The sequence below is a fragment of the Ochlerotatus camptorhynchus genome, unplaced genomic scaffold (assembly GCF_037179485.1).
Source record: "Ochlerotatus camptorhynchus isolate MF236.1 unplaced genomic scaffold, CSIRO-AGI_Acam_v1.1 ptg000096l, whole genome shotgun sequence".
In the NCBI taxonomy this organism is placed as follows: Eukaryota; Metazoa; Arthropoda; class Insecta; order Diptera; family Culicidae; genus Ochlerotatus; species Ochlerotatus camptorhynchus.
Genome location: NW_027040586.1, coordinates 1,129,796 through 1,156,621, shown reverse-complemented (window position 1 = coordinate 1,156,621; position 26,826 = coordinate 1,129,796). Strand labels below are relative to the sequence as shown.

General features: G+C 40.6%; 2 protein-coding genes across 2 annotated transcripts in view; one reads left to right on the top strand and one right to left on the bottom strand.

Moving 5' to 3' along the window:
• The window catches only part of kek6 (kekkon 6), a 1,119,682-nt gene that overhangs the window by 105,151 nt on the left and 987,705 nt on the right, over positions 1-26,826 (top strand). The gene's annotated exons all lie outside the window — the stretch shown is intronic.
• Positions 1-26,826, bottom strand: part of LOC135698865 (uncharacterized) — a 29,513-nt gene that overhangs the window by 1,602 nt on the left and 1,085 nt on the right. The window lies entirely within an intron of this gene.

Here is a 26,826-nt window from a genome sequence, read left to right as displayed (position 1 = left end):
GCTCTGTCACGTATACGTGAATTTCCCGCGAATTTTTACCAGCCTGTAATCGTCTAGCAACCCAGAGATCAACGTGGAGGTTTGGTTTTGCCCATCCCCTACATCCAGTCTAGTGTAGTCTCGACACTGGGGAAGCTCCTGATGGGCCAGATTCCTTAGAGCTCTGTTCCTCATTCTAAAAAGACAGACTTCTTCGTTCCCAGCAGTCTTCTCCAGATAACTTATTGTTCTGCTTACCAAGGTCCCGGCTACTTGATACCGGAAAGGCAGGACACCGAATTAAATACATGCCGAGTCCGCAAGAGTGAACGGTTGAAGCCCAGCAGCAATACAGATGGCTTGATTGGCGCAGTGAAGAGGTCGCCGCTAGTCCTACAGAAGATCTCAATTCCGTAGAAAGATTTACTGTTGACGGTGACTTTTGCTACTCTAAGGATAATTTTCCTGTTGTTACTACGATGAGGATTGGAAAGTGTCCGCAGCAAGCTAAGCCTTGTGCAGCAGCTGTCCACTACATTGTTAAAATGAGGAACGAAGGTTTGTAACGGGTCGGGTGTTTTGGAACTAGGAATGCTTACAATCTTCACTTAAGCACTACGTAGATACTAGAATCTACCGTGAAAAAGCGAGGGACTCAACCAGACCCGTCCCGGCTCTGAGACCTCAGGGCGAGTTCAATCGTAACAACAAAAGGCGAGCAAAGCGGTTGCGAATTCTGAGAATCAAAACTTAACCAACAGGGGAAAGACTCATTCAAATCAGTAAGAGGGGTTTCCTTTGAAAGTTTGCCTCTGCTTACTTACGGGAAGAATTTACAACGTTCACGTGAATTTAACCAATTAAACTCTTCCGTCACTCTTTCACGTGTTCGATCACTTATGCGAATCACTTCACTGCGAGGTGCATTTCTAGTGGTTATTCATAGCACTAGGGTTAGTAAGGGGGTACATCGAATAGGGTTTTATCGTGTAAGTGGTTCCGCTTCGGCGATAAGTGGGCCGAGTGCGTGTGTGGCAAATGTTCGTTCGCCGGTGTCCATCGTCTTGTCGTGTAGGAGGTTGGTGGCTCTGCTAGCGTATTTCACCACTCCAAGTGCAACGTTCGCTACTCACCACTACGTTGAGCTTATGGTGAGGTAGGAATTCATCAAGCCGTCGTACTTTCGACGTTCCCAGAGGTAATGCACGTGACTGACCTGCAGATGGCGTGTGTGGTGAGGTTAGGAGTGAACCGTTTGTTCCGACTCCAATCAGTCCAACACGTGTACAGTGACGTCCATGCGAGTCGAGCTCAATGAAGGGATCCGTCCTTCGCTCGGTCGTTCTGGATTCACGAGCCGAGGGGTGCACCTTTGTTTGAAGGGATTGTTCCGTCAAACGTATCACCGTGAAAGATTTTATATTTTTCATAGCTGACGCATTTACCTTTCCAAATGGCTTTCGCTTGCCTGTGCAACAAACCGTCCTCAGACTTTTCACTATGGCTTATCTAGCTTTGATCGCACTTTTGTTCTACAAACCGGGAAAAAATCACTATTTCAGCAAACGGCTTTTTTTTAACCACTTCCACTAAACACTCCTACTTATTTTAATCCTTGCCTTTACTAGATGAACTATCTTTGGCCGTGTGATCGGTAACGCAGTTGGTACCGAAGTTTATCATGTCAGAATTCGTGTCCCATTATATACACTCGGAAGAGTTTTTCCGGAGGCATAAACTCTACCTATAGTAATTTTTAGTGGGGTTGTGTAGGACTGCATTTAAACTTATTTTTTTGAATACTTGTAACCTTGTTACAAGCTTAACGTCCAGTCCAAGAGCGCCCCAAGTATTGTGACCGTCTTCCGGAAAGGTATTGTGGTACCATAACACTTGCTGATTGATTGTGTGGAGATCGGCAGAAGTGAGCGACCATGCTTTTGTCGGCTGAAAGCATGACTTCCGCTTGGGACGCCCATCTGCCTGAAGTTTCTTTTGAGGCTATGGCTGATTTCCAAGAAAATTACGCCGTCTACATAAACGAAAATATAAATCTCCTTTGGAAAAGGAGCCTTAAAGGTCCCGTTAAAGGTTAAAGGTTCCCGAAAGTCTAAAATTGCGACCGTCACGAAAAGGTGTAAGGTTTTGAACGTTTATAACTTTGTTATGTATAGATGAAATTTAAATCCAAATACACCAATCGATAGGAAAAAAAAAACTCTCAAAATCTGCTACAATATATGCTTTTTCAATTTTCCATAAAAACTGTTGAAAAATGTACAAATACAAAGTGATAATTTTGTCATGAAAATAACGTTCTTCCCAAACCCAGTCGTCATAATCGAGTACGCTTTGGACGGTGGGTAAACAGGTAGCAGCAGCAGCAACAGAAGGAAGTCAGCGGTTCCTGTCAAGCGCGCAGCGTTCGTGTTTTGCACCTCGAACCTTGAGCGTCGTTCCCGTCGTCATCACTGGCTGCTGGCAGTGCCGTCGCCTCGATGGCGCAAGCGCTCCGAAGTGGATCAACCTCCTTGCCTGAATGATAACGATCCCGCGTTCTACAAATTTCGATTACTTTTTCGAAAGGACATATCAGCTTTTGTAAACAACGTATTTTATCGTCGACTTGGCGTAACTGATAGCTCGCCCACACATACTAACACCACAATATCAGGATGGAAAAAATTTCTCCTATCTGATGGTAGTGTTAGCATGCGTGGGTGAGCTACCAGTTACGGTAAATCGACGTTCTAATGCGTTGTTTACAAAAGTTGATACGTCCCTTCGAAAAAGTAAGTGAGAAATACTTTTTTAGCTGTGTCCCAATTGTCGAGTTAAATACTTAACTCGTGGTTAAATGTGACATTTCGAAAGTTATTTTCATTGTTCGAAAATCCCGAAAATTGATCGGTTTTCAAACAGAACTCATCCCCACGGTAGCCAATATCACTTGTACTCGATATTGTTGTCAAAAAAGGAACGAGAGATTCGACCCAACGATATAGTTCAGCCCAATAAGTAACTTTTGAGAAAATTGCATATTTTAAAATTTACGTGAATTAAACTTAATTTTGGTTAGAATATACTTAAGAGTAAGTAGTTTCCTTTGCTGGTGTTCCTATATGCGATTTACTCAAATTTGGGTTATTGTGCTGAACCCGGAACTGAGGGAAAAGTACTTAATTTTTGGTAGTTTTTCATCTCCGTGCAGGGTTATTCGATAGCTCATCTGTCACCTTTAACCACGAGTTAAATTTAAGTCACCCATTGGGACACAGCCTTGGAAGAAAAATTAGGGACCATCCATAAATGACGTAGAATTTTTCGATCAATTAATCCCCCTTCCCCCTCGTAACGTGTTTTGCTATACCTAATACATGGCCGGTCACAACTTCTGAAACCCCACTCTCCCCTCGACTACTACGTTATTGATTAAAGTTCCATAAGCATTGGGCAACAGTGAAAATTAGCAGCACACACAAAAAATGGGTTGGACATTTCCGGAGTGATTTGAGATTTGGGCGTAATTGGTTTTGTAAAAAAAAAAAACGCGTCTATCACCGATTTCTCACGAATAAAAGCTCAATCTCGTAAACATACTGTACCAAATGACAGAGAAATTAATCATCTACCTTATAGTGTTATTAGTTTTCAATATTGAGTTTTTATTCGTGAGAAATCGGCGATTGGCGTGTTTCATTACAAATGTAATTACGCTCAAACCTCAAATCACTCCTGATTTATGTGAAATTTCGATATTGATCGTGAATTAATGATTCCAGGATTTTGTTCCTAGCACTGAAATTATCAGACGGTATCTCTATTTATGCTTTTAGATAAGCTATAAAACTCCATCCTACTTGGAAAATTATGCTATAGAACGGTTTACTGATGTACTGAAATTCGCCAGTGAGCGTTCAAAAGAGCCTACTTGCTATAATCGATTCTCTTCATCTCTTTTCATTACTACAGCTAAGCGAAACAATTCAAGCTGAACATTGTATTAGGTCCTAAATAACATTGACAAGATTCTCTTCGTCGACTTTCTCCTTGTATCCCCTCGGCCATGTGAAGACATTCCCAGGTATTTTCAGAACACAATCGATAACAGAAACTTTTATTTAGCATCGTATATAACAAACACAACAAGAAACGGTTATATGCTCAAGTTATTAACGAAAGAGAAAGTCGACGAAGAGAATTGATCAATGTTGCTTAGGACCAGCTTGAATATTATCTGATTTTTCTTCTTCAATGTAGTGAGGTAACAGGTTGTACTGGCTATCAAAAGCTCTATCTCGTGCTGGAAGTTGGCAGGATCAAGTCTGTTTTGGGCTGATCTAGCATCATACCACTACACTCGAAACGTGTTGGAGTGGTACCAAGCCAACGGAGTCAATTTTGTGCCAAAAAATAAGAACCGGAACTTCACCCAATTGAAAAATTCTGGGCAATTATGAAAACGGAACTTCACAAACATCCCAAAACTATTAAAATAGAGTCGGAGTAAAAAAAAAATGGTTAAAAACAACAAAAACACTGGGAAAATCAGTTGTACAAAATTTGATGGGTGGAGTGAAAAAGAAGGTGCGGGCATTCGAGATGGGAGACGAAATTGAATAAAACAAATTTTGTGAATCATAACTAATTGGTAGTTTTTCTTTCCCTGAAAATTTCAAGAAAATCCAATAATCGGATTAATTTTTGTGAGTAAATATGTTTGTGCCATTTTTTTCGAATACACTCTTTAGATGAAATGTATACAAAAGTGAGTATAGTAAACTCATGATTCGGGCACAGTGAGTATGATTTACACGCCCGCCACCATTTTTCTTCAGTTACTCATAAATGAGCACGATAGGTTTACTCCTAAACTGAGTAACTCCACCTTTTACAATTATGAGTCGTTTTGACTCCATTTTGAGTCGATCTAGCTGGCAGTGCAGCGTCTCAAATTGTATCAATATTTTCGTTGAAAAATAAGTCTAATTTTCTTAACACCACGCCACCACGCAGTAGGTTGCTGCATTCCAAAAGTGGGTTATGACTATTAATGGGCAGCTTGATACACCCTAATATTTCTTGGCCCGTATCACACCCAAATGCATTATTAAAGCGTAATGAATGTCTTCGGGCCAGTGTCACCAGGACCCTTGTACCCAAACAATAGATTTCAAATGGCAAATTTTATTACACCTGGGAGCACGGCCGTGCGCGCGTCCCTCCAAGCATTTTAACCTCGTCCAGTTCTGTGACATTCCGGAGGAAAAAGGCAAAACAATTAATAGCTATGCCCGTCCCGATCCTGAGCGGACCCATTCGCTTTGCCCAAAATGGCCATCGAGGTCCCATCCTACAGGCCAAGTGGGCAATAGACGCGCACGCTCACACTTTCTGAAAACAAAGAACACCCCACCCCGACATCCAACGCAACGTCCTGGTCCTTAGACTAAGAGAATGTTGACGACATCGTCTAAATGTATGGGAAATTTTGTTATCAGATAATTTCATAAAAATTTCATTTGTCCTTGATTCGTGCTTGGATAGGAGACTCTGTCAGACTTGTTTCACGCGGAGCATCTTCTCGAAGCAAACAGTTACACGCGTTGGCTCAAACCCTCGGGTTCCCTCATTCGGTGTGTTTCCTTATAGATAAAGTAATAACCGTAAAATTTGATAACATAATCCAAGTGCTGGGGCGAGACGGAGCTCAGCTCAAAGACGTTGGCGACGTTGACGCGACGGCGGACGCTTTCACCGGCGGCAGAAAAAAACGCCATAGTCGTTGCCATAAAGCTGCATTTCGACCGTCCGTCTCCGTAAAATAAGGTGGTCCATTTGGGGAGCGCAGACAAAAAAAAAACAGAAAACCTTCAAGAGTATAGCTTTGAAATTATGGCCGGCAAAAAGTAGACAACCAACAGAGTTGAGTAGAACAGCAGCGAATTTCCAAGAACATTTCGACCGGCCCTACTCCCGAAAAATGTCTGGATGTACATATGGAAGCGTGGTGCGAGTGGATTCACGACCGCCCCCAAAACAACCATCAGCTTCAAGTGGGATGGCATATTCATTAGAACCCGAATGGAACCCTCCTGGAAAGAGGAGTTGGTTGTTTGTGTAGGTAAGGCACGTAGCGGAAACGATACGCGGCGTAGATGATGGTGGGGAACACCAGTGGCGTGCGAATCCGTTTCCGGCTTGATTGGAGATGACTTTGGGGCGGGAAACGACGGGAAGGGGGATCACACGGACAAGCAAAAGCACACTTGTCGCCTTACGAGCAGATCGAAATTGAAGTTTTAAGGAGAAGTTATTATGCAATGAATAGGAAAATTGCCGACCAAATGACATGGGGTTGGCGGAAAAGGGTTAGGATGTTGCAAGGGTGAAGTTAATTTTGCTCTTGCAGGGCTTTAATGGAACACTTTAAGATGTCCCATCAACAATGGGTTTATTCTAAAAGTTAGTGGCTTCCGGCCCGTGGGAAAGTGCAACGGGGTATGAACGTTGAAATGGATGGAATATTTAGGTTTGAATCTTTGTATAACTTTGGACAAGACTAGGAAATTAACACTCAGGGTTATCTGGAGGACACACACACACTCTAGCGCTAAGAGATGAAAGGATACCGATCCAAGTTGTACACAAGGGTGGTTCATTCTTTTGATTGAGAAATTTCCGTTTAATGTCATTTCTTACGTTTGGTTGTTCCACCTATTTCAATTGTTTTTTTTTCCTTGATTTGTTTTCCGTCGATCTTGTTTTCCGTGCTGAGCATCAATGCTACCGACGCCAGGGAGGCGAAATTTACCGTTTCCGAACAGGCTTGCATTATCATGTCATGTGCATCCCTACAAACAACCAAGAAAATAACCCAATCGTAAACAAACAAAGTCATTCCCTTCAACCTGATCAAAGTTCATAGCCTCAAATTACAAAAAATGCAATTGGAACCATATGCGGTGATTACGCCACAGCGTTGGAGTTATTTCATTTTCACTTTCCTTGTAGCCCGGACGATCCCACTTAAATACGCGTGGCTTAAGCGCCACTCCACAAGGGAGACCACACGTCCAAGTTTAATTTGCCCGGATGAGACTCTCCAAAAGGCGAGTCCATTAATTCCTAGAAAGGATTTACGGATCGGTCCAGACAGCTTCCTTCTAAACGACCAAACGGGAATTCCCTATTATCCCAATGAATTCAGACTCAAGAAAGTCACTCAAAGAAACGGTAGAGCTCACGCATACCCTCAAACTCTACGAGAGAGAACTTCTCATCATCGGCCAGTCCCGCCACTTGCCGCTAGACGTCTCCCTAATCTGGTAGTGGAATGTACTTCCCACCATTCAAACTCAACAAGATGACGGGCCACGAAAACTAACACGAACGCGGAGTGATGTCAAATGCATTCAAATAATTAAAGCTAGGGAGATTTGGAACGGAAAAACAACATTTATTTATAACATGAACGACGATATCAGGCATTGCATTTGAAAACGGCACAAAAGCCAATCCCGCGTACTCGAGAAAATTGCGATTGAAGTTCGGAAATTTTTATTTAAATCTCTGTTTAAATTTAAACAGCTCAACAAAAATAAAAATAACGCAATAAACTTCAAAACAAACTTATTTTTAACAATTGTATATGAGATATCATAAAGGTTTTCTTTTTCTAGCTCGAATGTTGAGTTTTGTTTTCTATGCCCCTACCTATAAATGTTTTGACATACGCCCTTGAATTTACGTCAATTACTTTTTGTTTTGTGTTGGTAGTTTGTTTATAGGCCCATGATTTGATGCCCTTTGCTAAGTGTAAATAGTTTACAAGTCCTTTGATATTTTTGCTTGATTAGCTGTAGATTGAACAATTTTATGTATTTTATAATGAGTTTGAATTGATTTCAATATGGAGCAGTATACAACTTAGTTAATAACAGAATAGGGTTTTGCTGAACAATAATATTCATGGTAACACAAATGGGTATATATGCATTTCATAGCAATATTGATGTGAATAAGTATTGAATTTAAATTATTTTGCAAAATAATTCACCTTACAGATAAAAATCCCCTTGAGCTTCCACTGATGAAAAAGGCTGCATGATCTGAAATGAATTCAAAGTACTTATGGTTTCAAAGAAAGAAGAGTTAGTAAAATACAGTGGATCAATCTCCGGACTCGATGCCACTATGAAACTTTCCTGTGATGCATTATTTTGGCCTGGGATTACCTATCGATCAAACTTGTCAACTGATCTGACATGGGATTTAGCAGAGCAACGTTTGCAAAAACTTTGTGCCAAATTAACAGCCACAACCATCAAATATTCAGATAATCTTTTTACAACCTCAAGCTGGTTCTGAGCGAGATCGATCTGGGAGGAAAGAAGTAGTCGGTTTACCGTTCAAAGCGAACGAGCTCATGTCTCCGACAACAACAGCCGTCATCAGATTAGTCCAGCCTCAAATTGTATATTTGCACAACGAAGTGCAGTTTACTAGTGAGCAGTTTGCATTGGTTCGAGGATTCCAGCATGCCGTTTCAAACAACCAACAAGCTAACGATAAATTTGACTCAGCAGAGAAAATCACTGGGAAGTTAATGAAGAATACGTTCAAGTTTTGAGATAAGAATAAAATAATATGAATGCTGTATTTCCCTTACATTAGGAAAATTAACCTCGTTTATTTATGCCAAATGGTCCAATATCATTAATGAAAGCCCCCTTTATTTACGCGAGAGGATCCAAAGAAAAGGATTCATTCTTCACGTAGTTTATGTTCTCCAATTCTACGTCGTAATATAAATCTGCCTCAAAATGGTCGACTGCCTCTGCTTTTGCCTTCCTTCCACGCTGCTTCGGGACCAGCTGCTTCAAGAAAAGCTCGTAGTAAGCTTTATTTTTCACATACTTCAGCAGCTTCCGGAGATCTTCTAGTTTGGCTTGTGGTAAAGGTAATGGAGACAGTGTAATCGGTCCCGGAAGTGGTGGTACCAACAATCAATACGAAACTAACGATTTTAAATTGGCTCACCACTTTAGTAGCCTATTGGTCCCAAGCAAACGATTAACGTACCCTATTCTAGTTGAAATTCTATTACTACACTATGTTTGTTTTGATTCGCTATGAAAGTTTGACAGATAACATCAGGGGTGTGTGGATTCATGCAGAACATGCAGGGGTGAGTGAAATAGCTGGGGACTGCTTGGGACCGTTGTTGTGGTACTGAGTGAGCCAAAAATAATAATGATTTTCTTCGGGACCCAGTGGTCTTAGAGTTACCTCTATGGTGGTACCAACAATCAATACGAAACTAACGATTTTAAATTGGCTCACCACTTTAGTAGCCTATTGGTCCCAAGCAAACGATTAACGTACCCTATTCTAGTCAAAATTCTAATACTACGCAATGTTTGTTTTGATTCGCTATGAAAGTTTGACAGATAAAATGAGGGGTTATTGGTTTTTCCTATGTTTCGAGGGGTGAATCGATTAGCTTGGGACCGAAGAGAGTACCAGAGCTGTGCCAAAAAGTTGAGCACGTTTCTACGGGACCTTCTAGTCTTAGAGTTACCTCTATGGTGGTACCCCTGCCGTTTTTGATTGAAACACGAAGGATGAATACGAAGATTCATTGACGTCATATTTATAGAAAACAGTTCTCGGCGATGATGTGCGGTATTGGAAGCTCATTATCTGTTTGAATTTGAATGTTTCACCGTTTATGTTTGCAGTGGGTTTAGTGTAATGCATTTCGAGGTCCTTGAGCCCCAAGAAATCCGATAGTTCCATTTCGATAACACTGAACGGCACTTTTAGGCGTATGCCAGCGATAAATACCGCCCAATCGTGAGGCGTTTCTATATCAATAGCAGCTACTTTTTTCGCTTTTTCGATACTTGCATGGACACAGTCGACTTCCATGTGACTATGTCCAGTGCACATGAAATTATGCGTTATTGTGAGCTCTCGTATTGCATTGACACATTCGTCAATGAAGAATGTGAACATCATGCACACCGTTATGTTAAGGTTTTAACCGCCACATCTGTCTGAGTAATATTGCAACCGTGTTACTTCTTTCTTAGTACTTCGCAGATCTTTAAGAAGGCATGATGCTATCTCCTGAGAGCCCCTACGAGTCTTGCTTTCATCCCAGGTGTAACAAGTTGCCTGATTCAAACCATCACTTGTTTCGAATGTGGTTAAGTTAAGTGTATACAATTGACGAGAATAATATGACTGTCCGCATTTCAAATGCGGAGTTGCAAGCACCTTCTGCAAATCAAAAGTCACAGTTCGCACAGTGGATGAGTTCTTTGCGTCGGCAATATCTTGTCGCTTCGATGCATAAACTCGTGTGGCTACTTCATGGTGAGCTTCTTGTGATTTTTTCACGATATCTCGTTCAAAATCGTCACAGGCTATCTGCAACTTCATTCTAAGCTCGTCACATTCGCCACACGTGTCTGTCTTCGGTTTTCTGAATGAAAAATTGAAAGTTTTGAAGACACTGCGATACGTGTTATAATGTACTTGTGGGATGTTGGACTCAATGCGCACTTGCTTGCACAGATCATACATTTTTCGCCAGATAAATACAATTTAGTGGACTTTTCGCGTGTATAGTGTGAATCATAAGCTGGAAACGACAAAATATGAGCTTTGATCATATCTAGCTGCGTACCTGTGATTCGGTTCGGATTGCGATTCTTCATTCAAAGATCATCTGGGCAGATTCCGGTATTCTTGATAGCTTTGGATGCAAGCCATCTTATTTTCTTATCACCCACATCGAACGTACTAAGGAACATTTGCTTACAAACTCTCTGTTTCCCGTTTAGTGCAGGCATCTCATACACGTTAGTGTATACTCGTTTAGAATTCAAAATCTTGAAAGAATAGAAAATATAAGGTAAAACATAATTTTAAGCGATTGAGAAATACCAAAATGGACTCCTGAGGCCATTACAGGGTAAACATACCCTGTTGATTGAGCAAACGAGGTATTTTCACGATTAAAGATATCGAGAAAGTTTTAAAATCGTCGTACTCTTTTAGATACATATATCGTCGGTGGCATGTTCTTTTTCCATTAATGCTATTCAGTATTTTTCAAGAAAAGTTGGTTTTAAAGTTTACCTCCCACTCATATACCATTGGAAAATTTAAAAATCTGTAAATGAAAACCAAGCCGTTTTTTATGTGGTAATACCAACCGGTGGCAACTAACGATTTAAAATTGGCTCACTACTTGACTAGCCTATTGGTCCCAAGCAAATCGATTAACGCACCCCATTCTAGTCGAAATTCTAGTACTTCACAATGTTTGTTTTGATTCGCTATGAAAGTTTGACAGATAAAATGAGGGGTTAGTGGATTTTCCTATGTTTCGAGGGGTGAATCAATTAGCTTGGGACCGAAGATAGTACCAGAGCTGAGCCAAAAAGTAGAGCTGCATAAGGCAAATTTTGGCTGTATAAGCTTAACTGCAGCTAAAATTGTTAGTTGGGTAGTCTTAGAGTTACCTCTATGGCAATACGGCTTTCAAAAGCTAACGTTTGGTAGATACAAGATTTAACACGAACGACGAAATTTATTGTTATAACCAGTTAAAATAATAACTTACTCTGCTTCTGCACACCGGTCTCACCGCAACGTGACTGATGAGAAACTGATTTTGTCCCGATGATTTTAGTTTTAGAAAATTAGACAAAATCTGTTTACGTAGTTTGTCGTTGTATTTTAAGAAGCATTTCAATCGAACGCATCCACATGCCCGTTTTACTCTTCGTGCTGGAGCTACTGTACCATCCATCCGAGTGTATTTCAAGCCTCTTTCCTTTCTGTTCCGGCGAATTTTCCATGCAGCGATTTTTGTTTGTTTGCGTTTAGCATTAAACTTGACTAGTTATCCGGCTTCATCGGACGCTTTAACATGATTTTCAGAAAATGTTGCAATGGTTGAAAGTGGACGGCGTGGTATTTCCAGAAGTTTCCCTTTGCAGCAAACTATAAAGTTATTTCTCATAAGTGATTTTTTCAAGGATAGGGCATAGAACAAATCTTACCAAGGTAGGTTTAATGATGTATTATGGAAGAAAAAAGTATAAATGACTCTCCAAAATATATTATTACCACAAACCAATGATAAACCGAGGGGGGCGACACATCTAAATCTCAATTTTAGATACTCAATAAATCTCACACTAGCGAATAAATCTTCGAAAAATCTTCTTTCATTTTTCGCATCTACTTGCATCGCGCATCATCTTTTTGCAGGAAATCTTCAAAATCGTGATAAATCTTCTTTCTATCTACTCAGCGTACGCGCAGCTAGCCACAGCAAAACACAATATTTCCTGCATCGTAGATAGAGTCGTCCCCCTCGTGATAAACTACATCTATAAGTCAATATAAAACTTACCAAGCGTCTCATTCTCGTCATCAGATTCTTGGTCATGTTTGATGTTGTTTTCCTTAGTATTATTGTTCTCGTCTAAGATCTCTTTGTCCGACTCATAATAGATTGCAAGTGGAAAGGCTGAAAATATTCCATATGGGAATGCCCCGTGAGGTCTTCCACGTCAGCATTCTCTTCAAATTCTTCGTCCTCAGTCTTGTCATCAATTAATTCAAATATTGGGTCTACAAGATTTTGAATATCCTGCGCGTGATTCTCGTTTAGCGAAACGGTCAATTTTCTCATGGTCATAGGAGCACCTGGTGATGGATTCTTCCGACATTGTATTATGCATCCAACGTTGGATTCGTCAGCTGTCGAACATCCGGTGGGCGGTTCTTGAACTTTCGAAGCATCCTCGGTCTCCTCATTAATTAAGGCAATCATTGGGTCTACAGAATTTTGAATACCCTGTGCTAGATTCTCGTTTAACGAAGCGGTAAATTTTCTTATTGGAGCATCTCGTAATGGATTCTTCCGGTATTGGATTCCACATCCAACGTTGGTTTCGTCCGCTGACGAACATCCGACGAGTGATTCTTTGGCATCCGGAGCGGATTAAATGAAACCAGGTTTCTGAGCTACCTGCGTGCAGTTCCATGAACTGACAGGATTAAAGGTTGAATTTTGTCGCTTCATTGCTAAATTAATCGGCACATTCTTCTCCACCCGTCGAGGCACTGTTAAATCGACAGGTTGGTCAATGATCAGCTCAATCATGGGCGACGGTTCCGGTAATGTATGCTCCGATTGTATGCTTACCGTGGATGAAAGATCCAACGGACCAGAGTTGGTTAAATCCAGTGGTTCATTTTCGAAACTTCTTTTCCGGCTTGTGTCGAGGGTCGAAGTAGGGCAGTGGAATGATACATTATAATAATCTAGCATCTGCGTTTCGTCTGTTTTCACAATAACATATGCAGCTACTGATGGTACTCTGAATACAGAGCTGGATGCCGTCAGTTCTGACGCTCCCTCTAAGTAGATAAATATTATTTCAAAATTGAACATCATTGCCGTCTATGCCAAAGCTGCGATGTGATTTTCTGTGCATTTTGTTGTTCAAATGCCAAGCCTCCACCGAGGAGCATGTTCCATAGGAATACAATAATTTTATAAAACTATAATCGAACACTTTGTAATGACACGACTATCAAAAAAGAAAAAGACTAAGTCAAATTGTGTTGAGTGAATCCGTGATAATATTATGTATTCACCAGGAAACGGACAAGAAGAAGACACTATAAAAGAACGTCAGAATAACCACCAATATCTAGGCAGCACACATAAATGTAAAAAAAAAACACTCACTTAACAACAATTCAATGCCAGAAAGATGCATGTTTGCGTGGTACGGGAAATTCTTCAAATGATTTGTTTTGTTGCTGTGTCACTTCGACGACTGTGTAGACTTCTTCGAACTCTTTTTACAAATAACAATCATCTCAAACAGTTGAGGGCGTAAAAACCATCATGTGTCAAACATGACACAGAATGCTTTTGCGATTTTTGCTGAAGTAAAGGGCGTATGGTGCTATTGGGGGCAATTGCTTTTATGCCATTTAATTTTTTTTATCTAATTTATTATCGTTTTTTTTTTTTAAGGAAGCAGATTAATACGCTGAATAGTTCAATAAATTACCAATACAATGTTAGCATTAACTCATTTATGTTGTTTTGATTTTTAAGCCGTTTTCAAATGTTACGCCTGATATATTGAGTGCCTCTCACTGTTTATCTACATTTGTACAAAATTCGTTTTATTTCTGTTTCTGTGTGTTTGTTCCTATTCGCTCTCCTACTGTGTGCGGTTTTTCTCTCTCCCTAGCATACTCTCATTCTCGTTTTTGTCTCTCATGGGCTCATGTGCTCGGTGTTATGTGTTGTTGGGTGTCGTCACAAATCGGTAGCTCAGCTCTACCAAGGCATGTGCTCCTGGTGACAATTATTTTCAGCGTCGAATTACACGCGCATGCTCTTAGCGGAATCTACGAGTCACGAGTTTCGGCAAGTCGTCACGAAACTCGACTCAAATTACATCAGCCTTAGGACTGGCAAATAATTACTCCGTGGTGCCCTCACCGGACGTCACACGTCACCAGATAATGGCTTGTAGTAGCTTACTTGGGTTTCTGCCAACGGTCACAGTCGATGACCGGTCGGCGGGTTCGACGCACTCGGTGTCGCGTTCGATGACCGCGTAAAAACCGTCACCCCTTTGATGACGGTGGCAAATGGCGGTTCGGCGTTTCACACGCCGATACGATGGCGGTTACTACGCCGTGCCAGTTTTGATGACGAGCCGGCGTGTGGATCCTGTCCATGTGGAGGTCCCTCGAGCCTCCTCGGACCGATGTGATTACGGATCTGTCCGCTTCCGGCCGGTTGTCAATTGCCGGGAAATTCCATCCGACGGGGAGAAGTTTCGTGCTTGGGTGCGCGATTGGTTGCTGCGGAATGAAGGTACAACACTACAACAGAAAGGTGAACACAAGCACGAGCGTGGACTAAACAACACATTTCGAGCACACCAAATTACCTTTTCCTTAGCAACTCTCTCCTACCGCACACAACTAATTCACGCACACTTTAGTTTCTTACTAAACTATAGAACGAACAGAACAAAACTTTAATTACATTGAATAATTGACATCACCTTATATTAGCATACTTTCCGCTAAACTAACGGACACGAACAAACGCGCACACTTCTAAATTGGTGGAAAGTCACGGACGAAATGATCGAGCCTGTGAATCCTCAGATTAAGGAAATGTAAGACTCGGACGGACCGGAAGTCCATCTTTTCCGGAAACCCATCGTGTACTTTCGTGAGTCCAAAGACACGAAAGATAACTTGGCCGATAGAAGTGCCGTTGTCCCTTTCCTACCTTATCCATAAATTAAATGGACCCGTCTTAGGAAAGATTTCAGCAAAAAAATGCTTCTGTATGCCTACTGCCTACCCTAAGGAATTTAATTCAAATAATTTAAACCTATTAAATTATCTACAAATTCAATCTAAATTCCTTATCGTTACATTCTCTCCCCGCGTGAATCCTAGACCGATGCGCAAGCGAAAGGTTTCATGATGCACAGTCGGGTAGAACTACCAAGTCACCAAAAGTGCAGACCTAGCGAAGATGCATATGTTGGGTATCGACGCTCCAGTCGTCTCATTCTTACACATACGTTAACTAGAATAAGCAAGAACATGTAAATGCTATGTAAACCATATAATTCTAAATACACATAGAGATACTTTTATAGTTTGGATACCGCATGAACAAAGAAAGCCCTTCTCCAAATGTAGTCCACTCGATTGAACCATGTATGCGCAAACCTGCTGCTCGCATACTCTTCAACGAGCCCCAGCGATTCGCCAACCAGTCCACAACACTCACCCATAAGTCACTAACAAGTTCTCACTCACAAGTAGAGCATTTGATCGGCCCTCCAGGATAAATTGAAGATCCTTGAGCATCTGATAAACCTCATATATCTTATAAATGATGCACAAAAACTTCATGGACATGTTTGGATAGGTGAGGACATCGCACTGGTCTTGTAGACCAAATAGGTTGATTTCCTGGGCAATTTGGAGAACCTAGATCATCTTATACACATGGAATTGAAACCTAAATGATGTGCATAATCTCAAAGAACCTGTTTGGAATTGTTTCGTAACTAAGGGTCTTGTATGAGTCATGGTTGATCTGGAAGATCATTTAATCTGAACTGCAGGGTAATTTGAAGATCCCGTGGTTAATTCAGTAGATCAAAGTTGGCTGAACTCCTGGATAATTTGGGGAACTAAGAACATCGTATACACATGAAATTGAAACTAAAATGATATGTTTAATCTCTATGAACCTGTTTAGAGTTGTTTCTTAACTAAGGGCATTGTATCAGTCATTGTTGATCTGGTAGATCATTTGATCTGGTAGATCATTTGATCTGGTATATCATTTGATCTGCACCCCAGGCTAATTTGGAAAATGTGAGCATTTATATGTATACAAATATATTTTAAGTGATGTGCAAAAACTCAATGAACATGTTTGCGTAGGTATCGCCACTGAGGACATCGTGCCGGTCTTGCTTGATCCAGTGGATCAAATAGTCTGAACTCCTGAACAATTTGAAGAACTTAGAACATGTTTTAACCAAGTCAATGCATCTAGAATTGTCAAATTGGGTTAAATTAACATAGCAGTGCATAATCCGTTGCTAAAAATATCGTCGCTGTCCAGATTATAATAAGTGTTCGTTAACATAATAACCTCATAAGGTTTTGGTGATCTAGGCCATTGATTTTGGCTATAAACTGGTGTTTCATATTTTTCCTGTATAGTTCACACCCACAACTACAACTTTTTGGAAGAAAGTATTTAACTACCTATTATTTTTGATTTTATGCAATCGTAATCATATATTATCAAGTGGGCTCGAAACGGTTAAACTCTGAGCGAAAATTAACTTTAACAATAAATATAAATAGTCTATTTTGATAAAGGTATTTTGAAATTTTGTCCACCTCGACATTTTGACCATTTCATCCTTTTGTTAAAGAGGTAAATTCAACCTTTTGTCCATTCGACCTTATGTCCTTTCAACCTTTTGACCCTCTTAGTTCAATTCAACCTTTTGTCTATTCGACCTTTTCTCTATTCATCCTTTTGTCTATTCGACCTTTTGTATATTTGACCATTCTTCCCTTTAAGTTCAATTAGACCATTTTTCCATTCGACATTTTGTCCATCTAAGTTCAATTCGGCATTTTGTCCATTCGACCTTATGTTCCTTCAACCTTTTGTCTCTCTTAGTTCAATTCAACCTTTTGATATTTTGTCCCTCTAAGTTCAATTAGACCTTTTGTCTATTCAACCTTTTCTCTATTCAACCTTTTGTCTATTCGACCTTTTGTATATTTGGCCTTTATTCCCTCTAAGTTCAATTCGACCATTTGTCCATTCGACATTGTTTCCCTCTAAGTTAAATTCGACCTTTTGTCCATTCGTCCTGTTATCCCTCTAAGTTCACTTCGACCGTTAGTCAGTTTGAAATTTTGTCCATTCGACCTAATGTCCCTTCAACCTTTTGTCCCTCTTAGTTCAATTCAACCTTTTGAAATTTTGTCTCTCTAAGTTCAATTCATCCTTTTTTTCGTTCGACCTTTTCTCTATTCAACCTTTTGTCTATTCGAACTTTTCTCTATTCTACCTTTTGTCTATTCGGCCTTTTGTATATTTGACCTTTATTCCCTCTAAGTTCAATTCGACCGTTTGTCCATTCGACATTTTGTCCATTCGACCTTATGTCCCTTCAACCTTTTGTCCCTCCTAGTTCAATTCAACCTTTTGACATTTTGTCCTTCTGAGTTCAATTCGACCTTTTGTCTGTTCGACCTTTTCTCTATTCAACCTTTTGTCTATTCGAACTTTTCTCTATTCTGCCTTTTGTCTATTCGACCTTTTGTCCATTCGTCCTGTTATTCCCTCTAAGTTCAATTCGACCATTTGTCCATTCAAAATTGTGTCCTTCTAAGTTCAATTCGATCTTTTGTCCATTCGTCCTTTTGTCCCTTCAACCTTTCGTTCCTCTAAGTTCAATTCGACATTTTGTCCATTCGACATTTTGTCCATTCGACATTTTGTCCATTCGACATTTTGTCCATTCGACCTTATGTCCCTTCAACCTTTTGTCTCTAAGTTCAATTCAATCTTTTGACATTTTGTCCCTCTAAGTTCAATTCCACCTTTTGTCTATTCGACCTTCTCTCTATTCAACCTTTTTTCTATTCGACCTTTTGTATATTTGGCCTTTATTCACTCTAAGTTCAATTCGATCATTTATCCATTCGATATTTTGTCCCTCTAAGTTCAATTCGACCTTTTGTCCATTCGACCTTATGTCATTTTAACCTTATGTACCTTTTAGTTCAATTCAAACTTTTGAAATTTTGTCCCTCTAAGTTCAATTCGTCCTTGTGTTGTTTCGACCTTTTCTCTATTCAACCTTTTGTCTATTCGATCTTTTGTATATTTGACCTTTATTCCCTCTAAGTTCAATTCGACCATTTGTCCATTCGTCCTTTTGTCCCTTCAACCTTTCGTCCCTCTAAGTTCAATTCGACATTTTGTCCATTCGACATTTTGTCCATTCAACATTTTTTCCATTCAACATTTTGCCCATTCGACCTTATGTCCCTTCATCCTTTTGTCTCTTTTAGTTCAATTCAACCTTTTGACATTTTGTCCCTTTATGTTCAGTTCGACCTTTTGTCTATTCGACCTTCTCTATATTCAACCTTTTTTCTATTCGACCTTTTGTATATTTGGCCTTTATTCCCTCTAAGTTCAATTCGATCATTTGTTCATTCGACATTTTGTCCCTCTAAGTTCAATTTGACCTTTTGTCCATTCGACCTTATGTCCCTTTAACCTTATGTCCCTCTTAGTTCAATTCTACCTTTTGAAATTTTGTTCCTCTAAGTTCAATTCGTCTTTTTTGTTGTTTCGACCTTTTCTCTATTCAACCTTTTGTCTATTCGATCTTTTGTATACTTGACCTTTATTCCATCTAAGTGCAATTCGACCATTTGTGCATTGGACATTTATTCCATCTAAGTTCAATTCGACCTTTTGCCCATTCGTCCTTTTGTCCCTTCAACCTTTCGTCCCTCTCAGTTCAATTCGACATTTTGTCCATTCGACATTTTGTCCATTCGACATTTCGTCCATTCGACATTTTGTTCATTCGACATTTTGTCCATTCGACATTTGTCCATTCGAGCTTATGTCCCTTCATCCTTTTGTCTCTCTTAGTTCAATTCAACCTTTTGACATTTTGTCCCTCTAAGTTCAATTCGACCTTTTGTCTATTTGACCTTCTCTCTATTCAACCTTTTGTCTATTCGACCTTTTGTATATTTGGCCATTATTCCCTCTAATTTCAATTAGACCTTTCGTCCTTCTAAGTTCAATTCGATCGTTCGTTCATTCGACATTTTGTCCATTCGACCTTATATCCCTTCAACCTAATAGCGACAGTTCAATTCAACGTTTTAACATTTTGTCCCTCTAAGTTTAATTCGACCTTTTGCCCATTCGACCTCTTCTCTATTCGACCTTTTGCATATTTGACCGTTTGTTTTCCCTCTAATTTCAATCCAATCTTTTGTCCCTCTAAGTTGAATTCGATCTTTTGTCTATTCGACCCTATGTCTTTCGACCTTTTGTCCTTTGACTAGTTGCGTTTCGACCTTTTGTCATAGATTTCTGAAGGAATTCTACTGGAAGGTCTAGAAATTTTTTTTTAATTCTTTATTAAGGAGATTTTTAGCCTAATGGCTAGTTCATCACCGGAGAAAGGAGAGGACTCAGAGTGAGTAACCTCTAAATACATGGTATATCAACATTTTGTAGATAGTTTTGGTTGCTGGCTTTTCAACTTATATGGAAAAAATAACAATAGGGTTACGGTATGTAATGTGGGTCTAGTCCTTTCATTCGGCCTATCACGCAAATAAATAATTAATTAAGGAATATTACACAAAAAATAAGGAAAATATTGATCACTGATGATTGATAAATGTGTACCACACACAAATCAATTTATATCACAACATTTCAATACATTTTCAGCTCTCGTAAGTAATAAAACTGGTTGAGAATATCACTCTGTTCGGAGTTTTTAGCCGCCATGACTTCTAAGGTTAAGATGGGAAGGTTGCACTGACGATCATCAAATGGCCTGATTATGGCATTTATTGAATGGAATTACCTGATAATACACACTAGACGTAAAACTCACAGTTACTGTTTGAATATTTTATGTTTATTTTAATTGTTTAACAACGTTTTCACAAGTAAATCATGGACCCAACTTTAGGGACACATTTCTTTTCTATGTTCCTAACTTTGGCCCATGAAATTCATTTGACAGCATATAGCAATAAGAGTAACGTCAACAATGTGGTTTGCATTTGGATGATAAGGAACGAACAGGAAGGGAGATTTTTTCTGCCAAATCTGTATAATGAACATCACAATGTTTTGATTTAGATATTCTGCGGTCGAAAGACGATAAGCGAAATTTTTAATTTTTAATTTTTAACTTGAGTGATTTAATGTAGTTTTCGTAAAATTTTCTCTAAGAAATGTTTTGAGGAATGAAGAGTATTAAGTTAACAGTGATAGTGATAAAAAAAAATACATAAGAAAACGTTACCAAGAGCGTTTTTTTTGAGAATCAAACAGGATAGGACGAAGTTGCATCCATAAATAGACCCAATTTGGGGACAATAGACCGATATTACATACATTTCCCTGGTGAGTTTTTGTCTTAAAAAAAGTAAGTTTTTCAACTTTTTGCGGTTCCTGATAGCAAACGACATGATAAGCATATCTAAGCATACCATTTAGCAGTAGAATATCGTTTGCAGGTAAATTAATTGATGAGTTATGATTAAAAACGTAATCTATGGCTGCATATTAGACCGAGGTTAGGGACGTATACCCTATATAAAATAATGAAACAGAGGAACAACGGAAAATAAATTGATTTAAGACAAGCTACAAACGATTAATCCAAACAAAACAGAGCTCAGCTGGCATGGGTCCAATAGGGTAAATCCATCCAGCTGAGATGTCCCGACGGCCGAAAGAAATTCCTGCTATATTTTGGCTTCTTTTAAGAAGGTTACTAGTGCTGCCGAGGCCGAAGTATCATTCCCGAGCAGATCGCTGATGCTGGAAGTTAGGCAGAGTGACTCCCGAAGGTTTTGGAACTCCGGGCAGTTGCACAGGATGTGTTTGACGGTGTAGGGTACCCCACAGATGATGCAGCTTCTATGGAACAGCAGGCCACCATAGTTATAGTAGAGTTTGGTGTGCCCGGTTCGAAGCCGCGAAATCACGCGTTGATCCCTCAGGTTGTCCAGTACGCTTCATGGTTCAGTTGACCCTTTGACTTTGCGGATGAAGGCAGTTCTGTTGCGGAACCACTCGGCTTCCCATGCCGCTCGAATGGTCCGCATGATCCACCGTCTGACGTCCTGTAGGGGTACCTTGTTCGTGAGCCTGGGACCCAATGTCCCGGCTCCGGCAAGGTGATCAGCAGACTCGTTACCTGGCACTCCACAGTGTCGGGGAATCCATGTGTGCACGGTGTACGGTGGGGCGTACTTGATAATCGCCTGGATCCATGAGTGTTTTGGTGCTTCCGAGGTGATTGCTTGAACGACGCTGTGTGAGTCGGTTAAGATAAGTATCGGTTTGTTGGCTGGCGTCGTAGCGGCACGGAAGATCGCTGCAGCCTCGGCCGAGAAAACCGAGCATTGTGGAGGAAGACTGCTGCTTTCAGCAATACCGTCTCCAAAGATCCCGATACCTACTCCGTTTATCGATCGGGAGCATCTATGGATTTCTCGTAGAAGTTCAGAGGTCTTTGATGTATAAATCTAGAGATGCATTGTGGACTTCCAATAAAACTCATGAGAACTTCTTCTAGAGGCCCTCTAGACTTCTTCCAGTCGTACAGAGGATTTTGCATAGATGTAATGCTCTAATGGAATCTTACATTTCCCCGTTGATCGACGGGGAGGCGTAATGTTCTGTATCTCCAAAAGTCAATTAAAATTCATCCACCCGCACCGGGAGCTACCAACGAGCCGATAATTCATTGCCGTAAATATCCCCTCGCCTGATCTTTTAAATTTTCATTAACCGTTCCTAGGCGAGCAGGCCTTCACTTAAATTACAACTCTTATTTATAAACGACTGCGTTCGCTCCTGTCTGCCCATCCATGGCCAATTATTCGTCGGAAAACTGTTTTTTAAGGTAATACCAAATAGCTCGCTTGGGTTCGGTGATAAAGTGGCCAAATTTCTCGCGGCACTTTGTTACAGATGGGGGGAGTAACGCCGTAGCTCCATGCTCCTCTAAATAGGGCAGCAAAAATTTAATTAGCCTTCAGGGGGAGTTTATTTTTATTGCTTTTCAATTGGGTGGCATGGGTGAAGTAGACTCACGTCTTACGAACGAAACAATCGAATTAAAACTTTGGTGAGAAGGCGTCTGCCGGTCGATGCCTTTAGAGGTGGTGGGAGTTGGAAATGGTGATTGGATTAGACGGCAGACGAGATGGGCTTCAAGAAAAGGCAAGTGTGGTAAGAAATGGGTCTACGATATTGCGTTGACAGCGTCTTGAACTGATTGGGATTGACCGGGTTTCGTGTGGAAAATCGATGATGGAGACATAGTTCATGCTACAAGGTCCGTGATTGGATCGGAGCTTCCCCTTCATGGTTCGTTTGCAAGAAAATTCAATTTACTCGTTGAAGGTAGTGTGTCTTACCGATGGGTTAACTTTGTGAAATTTGTTGGATTCAACGAGTTGGTTGATCCGAACCGCATAAATCCATTCTATCAATTGATCGCGTCACGTGGATAAACCACTGCACCGTTTTGTGCAATCCAGCGACAGTTAATTGATAATTTACAATCGTTCGTGCCTACTTCATTTTTAAACTGCCACTTTGCATTCCCATAATATACGGATACCGTACTTCAAAGGCCGCCGGCCACGTACACCGTGCCTCATCCGGTTAGGGAGGAGTGGGCCGCGGTGACAGCGAATCAACATTGCTTTCTGCCGGTAACGATGGCAATCAGCATTAATGCCGGCATTGCCGAGCTCAAAATGAAAATATTATGACACCATAACAATAAAAACGGATTTCACCGGAAGCCTCGACGAGCACAGCGGCGCAACGCACAAAGGTAAGTACACATGCAACCCCCCCAGCATCACCATCATCATCATCATCATCATCATGATCATTGATTGTGTGTTTCACAACAGTAACAGCGCACGGCTCTTCCGGTAACCTCTGCCCTCCACCGGCTGGTCGTTCGGAGTTCTCAGAAAGCGCACCGAAATTGCAACATTCCAAAGTCAGTGTCCCAGTTGTGTTGTTGGGTTGTTGCTAGAGTGCTCTGCCGTGGCCGGGGACAAATCGAAGCGCATGTGGACCTCTCTAAGCCTGGATAATAATGAACATATAAAGTAAGCATACACACAAGCCATCCCGTAATAAATTTCACATAAAACAAGTCCACATTACTTTCGGCTCAGTGAGGATGCCCTACAACGGCTCGTTGTAGAGTGAGGATGCTCTTCTGCTCGGAAAGATGTGTTTCCCTACACCGCTGGAGGCAGATGATCATTTTACAATGGTCCAAGAAATGTGGCATGTATGAACAAAGGAAAGGGGTAAGCATGATTGAAACGTCAGATATTAAATGAAACTGTGTACGTCTTGAACAACAGAAAAGGGTTTGGGGAAACGATGCTACGATAGGGGGTTTTGACTGAAAATATATCAACTAAGAATATAGTTGATAGGGGAAATGGCTCTAATGCTGGCCTATGGATTTAATATTGGACCCATCGCTAAAAATCTGTATTTATAAATTTTATGTATTGGCTCAAATTAAGGGAATTTAGGCCGACATTACATCCATTTCCCCTATATTAGCACATATATTGTATTCTCATCAATTTCGACTTCTTAGAAGATGACTTGAAAATTATCGCTTTAAAAATCAATTAATAAGTAATTACCTTGAAGTTTAATCAAAGTTCTAGCTCATGAAATTTCATACATGAATAGCTGGCAAGAACGATGAGAACAAACATTTCTATTCTGCTATTAAAGGTTGGCTAGAACGACTCGTTCCAAAATAGAAATTCCTACCAAATGGAAACATACCAGCAAATAGCTTCAGATGGACAAGGCCTGTTAAATGGAAGACAGTTCAGCTGACCGATTCAAGAGTGCTATTTGACTACCTATTGTTTGCTTTAAATTAACATCTTCCTTAGATAGAAGGTTGTGGTCTTTGGAAAATTGGCTTAGATAGATATTTCGTCGGTTTCAAGCAATATTGTCTCATAATAAACAATTTTTCCGTTTAATCGTTTACAATACGTAAACGTCGTACACACATTGATTGTATTGCCGAGATTGGTACAGCTGACCAGTTAGGTACACTGAACACGAATCTTACACAAAGAATGAGTCATTTTTACTCATTCGTATAGAGACATTTCTTAAAGCGTATGCTACTTTTGCGCTGGACGACCTACGCTTTTAGAAATGTATCCATACGAATGAGTAAAAGGCACTCATTCTCTGAGTTAGTTTCGTTTTCAGTGTTTTTATTTTTACTGAGATCTCAGTCAGTGATGCAAAATATCATGACACTCACTCGACACTCGTCGACGCATCAACCGACTATCACTGACAGAACGTTTTGTCACGCAGTGAGAGGTAGAGCCATGGCAAACAACAATGACCAGTAATGGTTGCTACTCACAAGCAGGGTTACTTCCACTCACTTGCTATAAAAAAATGTTTTTCGGAATTATGAAATCATGATATAGTATAATACTAATTAATACTTATGAAGAATATGTTCGACACATAAAATCTGTCGAAATTGCTTTCAGTGCGTCACAATCAGCGATTTTACGACTCGTGAGCGCTCACTCTGAGTGAACGCTCACGAATCATAAGATCGCTAATTGTGACGCTCTCAAAGCGAAATTGACAGGTTTTATGAGTCAAACGCATACTTTACTACCTCTTCTTGTTACTTACAAGTACCGTGCCGATTCAAATTTCGGACACTTAAACTCGAATTTCGGACACTTTTAAAAGTTGATTATCTCGGTCGAATATGATCCACATGTCTTGTAAATTTTAAATTTTTTTGACTAGTGCCCTCCACGATCATCTAACATTATTACTTTGTTTCTAACTGGATGTAATATTTAATTAAAAATGAAAGTGTCCGAAATTTGAATCGTCCGAAATTTGAATCGGAACGGTACAACATAGCATTATTTCATCTAATGATTGCATAATTCCGAATAATATTTTTTATAGCAAGTGAGTGGAAGCAACTTTGCTCACAAGTAAAACGTAACACTCGCTGCTGATGATGTAAATCACAACGAAAACAGTGAAGACTTCTGCAGTACGATGATGAAAAAAAGCGAAACGACAGTGAAAACAATTCCTACGCATTCCAAGTTCGTCTCGGCAGACGCGACTGTGTGAGTTACAAGCAAAGCTGGCAAAATTAAACGGAATCTGTTGGGCTCACGCACCAACACACCAATTGTCGGGAATGACCAGATCGGTGATGGATCACCACCGAAAACGACATTCACCAGTTGCTTTTTACTTCTTTCGTCAACTTGATGGAGAGTGCTTCGTCAAGCACATTGAATTCTGCTGCGGGTGATACAGTACACGCAACTACGGTGCGACGCCTCTCTTCATCTCCTGCTTCTGGGATTTCTTCGGCAGCACCATACCATGCTTCTGGAGCCTCCTTCAGCCAATTCGGACCTTCCCACCAAAGTTCATTGTCAACGATATCTTCGGGTGACACTCCACGCGATATTAGGTCCGCTGGGTTGTCTGTACCAGGCACATGTCTTCATTGCCATCCCTCCGTTAGCGTTTGAATTTTTGCCACCCTGTTGGCAACAAACGTGGTCCATGTTGCTGGCGTAGATTCGATCCAACGCAGCACACATGTTGAATCTGTCCAGAAGAAAGTCTGAACCGCTAACCGAGTAGAATCCTTGACCTTTTCGTATAACTGGGCCGATAATAGGGCACCACAGAGCTCTTATCGTGGGATAGACTGGCAACGGAGTGGAGCCACCTTGGATCGGGATGATAAGATTCGAACCTTAATTGTTCCGCTGGAATCCTAACTTCTTATGTAGACGCAACCACCATACGCCTTATTCGAAGCGTCTGAAAAGCAGTGTATTTCCACTAGTACTGCCTTGGGAATGATGACACAGCGATCGACTTGAATTTCATTCAACAATGGGAGTTTTTCGTGAAATTTCCGCCAATTCTCACCCACCATCAAAGGTACTGGTTGATCCCAGTACAACCGATTGTCGGTCTCGTCTTGCAACGTCCAAAGCTGCTGCATAAAGATCTTGGCAGACGAAGTCGTGGCACCAATCAATCCAAGCGGATAGAACAGTGTTGCGATTAGTGACAATATTCGACGCTTCGTCAACGGGACACCAGGTTCTATCGGAGGAACTGTGAACTGGAATCGAAGGGTATCGGTAATAGGCATCCACGTTAGTCCTAACGTTTTGACGGATTGATCAGAATCCAGGTTGATTCCTTTAGGGTCTCGAAGAGCCAGGTTTTCTTCGGGTACGCCTTCCAGAACTTCGGGAATATTGCAAGCCCACTTTCGGAGCTTGAAACCACCACACAGCATCATCTCGGCAACTGGTTTCTGAGACTGATAGCTGCATCCACCTCGT